This window comes from Saccopteryx leptura, chromosome 9 (assembly GCF_036850995.1).
Source record: "Saccopteryx leptura isolate mSacLep1 chromosome 9, mSacLep1_pri_phased_curated, whole genome shotgun sequence".
NCBI lineage: Eukaryota > Metazoa > Chordata > Mammalia > Chiroptera > Emballonuridae > Saccopteryx > Saccopteryx leptura.
Genome location: NC_089511.1, coordinates 5,338,617 through 5,340,520, shown reverse-complemented (window position 1 = coordinate 5,340,520; position 1,904 = coordinate 5,338,617). Strand labels below are relative to the sequence as shown.

The 1,904-nt window shown below is 69.2% G+C and overlaps 1 long non-coding RNA gene across 1 annotated transcript; it reads right to left on the bottom strand.

The window, feature by feature from the left end:
- Positions 1-318: 318 nt before the first annotated feature.
- LOC136381273 (uncharacterized) lies at positions 319-1,484 on the bottom strand. Its single transcript, XR_010747038.1, has 3 exons — positions 1,298-1,484; positions 1,137-1,169; positions 319-453 (listed from the first exon to the last, which is right to left on the bottom strand). It is a non-coding gene; the product is annotated as an uncharacterized lncRNA (long non-coding RNA).
- Between the last annotated feature and the right edge of the window lie 420 nt (positions 1,485-1,904).

Below are 1,904 nucleotides of genomic sequence, written 5' to 3'. Positions count from 1 at the left end.
GCTGGCCACAAAAACAAGGCAGTCAGGCCAGGTCCCCACGCCTTCCTAACACAGACAAGCTTCCCCCTGGACTCGACCTGCACCACCTCCTCACCTAGGATCTTTCCCCCGAGGCAGAAAGCCCTCTGTCCCCAACCAGATGGGAAACTGCCACCGGTGTCCTCTCTGAGGTCCCTCTACGGGGGCACAGGGTCCTTGTTGGTGAGGCGGGAGCAGCTGAGAAGGGATTTTTGGACTTAGAAGAGAGTGCTCAAAGTTGGGGTGGCTGGGTATGAAGACCCATCTCTGAGGCTGAAAGGGGGGTGTGTGGGGATCGTACCCGGGTTCCTCTGCCAACGGTGCCCGCCGCTCGCAGCTGTCGGGGTCCCGAGCTGCCTCCGGGGCAGCGCTGCCTCCCGATCCACTCCTCGATGCCTTTCCGAGCCCAGGCAGCGCTCACCGCGAAGCTGTCACCTAGGGCGGGGCGACACGAGCCCCTGAGTCTGGCCCCTAGGCCGAAAGTTACCCGAGAGAGGAGGGAGCGAGTGGGCGCCGCAGAGGCAGCGGGACCGGGAGGGGGTTGAGAGCCTGGGCTCAAACCGAGAGACCGACGCAGGCCATCAGAAAGGGGGTTCAGCGAAGCCCTGAGAGCAGGGACCCGGGGAGAAGCGTGAAGAGGGAGCAGTACCCACGGAGGAAGGGTCTGGGGGCCAGAAGAGCGAGCCCCGGAGGCCAGAACCGCTGAGGAAGCGGAGTGGGGGTCCGAAGACGGGTGCACTGAACACGAAGTGAGGAGAGGGGACCTGGGGGTCAGGAGAAGGGGTGCAGTGAGCGCAGGAGCTGATGTCTCGGGAGAGAGGGTGAGGGGACAGAAAGAGAGGGGGCAGAATCTTGGGGTAAGAAGCTTGGGAGTTTGAAGAGGGGGCGCAGCGAGCGCGGAGGGCGGGGACCGCGATAGGAGGGGTCGAGGATCAGAAGAGGGAGCACAGGACCGCGGGGAGGGGGCAGGTGGGACGGAGAGGGGGCACGAAGGCTGCCCCAGGAGCGGGTCTGAGGAACCAGGGGCAGAGCTAGGGGTGGGGGTGGCCCTGGTAACGAGATCCCGCGGGCTAGGCCGTCCCATCCATTCCCCCGGCCCGTGCCCCGCGCGCCCCTACCTTCCGGGCTCTCCCTGCGCTTGCACACGGCGGCTGCAGGCACATCGCGCGCGGCGGCGGTGGCGGCGGGAGCCGGAAAGAAAGGAGAGGCAGAGAGTTAGCAGTCGCGGGGGCGAGGGCGGCAGGGGCCCGGGGGCCGGCGCGCGGGCGGGGACACTGACCCGGCTTGGAGTGAAGTTTCCCCATACTGGGGGCGCGGCGGGCGGGGGCGTCCCTAAGCCATGCGCCCGGCCCGCGGGCCCCGCGGCTCGCCGCCCCTCGCCTGGCTCTCCTCCTCCGGGAGCAGCCCCCGAGCCGAGCGGAGCCCGAGGCGGCGCCGGGACTAGCTCCTGCCGCCGTCGCCGCGGCCCGACTGACGCCCGGGCGCGCCGAGCCCCCAGCCCGCCGCCGCGGCCCGCGCCTCCCCGCGCGCCCATTGGCCGGGCGCGGCGCATCAAAGGCGAGGCGGGCCGCGGAGGGGGCAGGATGGGGGTGTGGCCGGCGGGTTGGGGGCGGGGCGCAGCGAGGCGCCGCCGGCCTGACACAGCGCCCCCTCCAGGCAGCTGTTCACGTTCCGGAGCCGGGGGCCGGGGGCTAGGGACCCGGGGCTGGGGTCCTGGGTTGGGGGCTCTGGCCAGTAGGCATTTTGGGACAGCCACCCTATAGTTCCTGCCCTCTCTAGGACAACTGCTCCTGTCGCTATCAGTTCTGTGCCTTCACTCCGCTCTATTTTTCCTTGAAGCGGGCTGGGCGGGACTCAGGGGCTCCAATTTACAGGTGATGAAACTG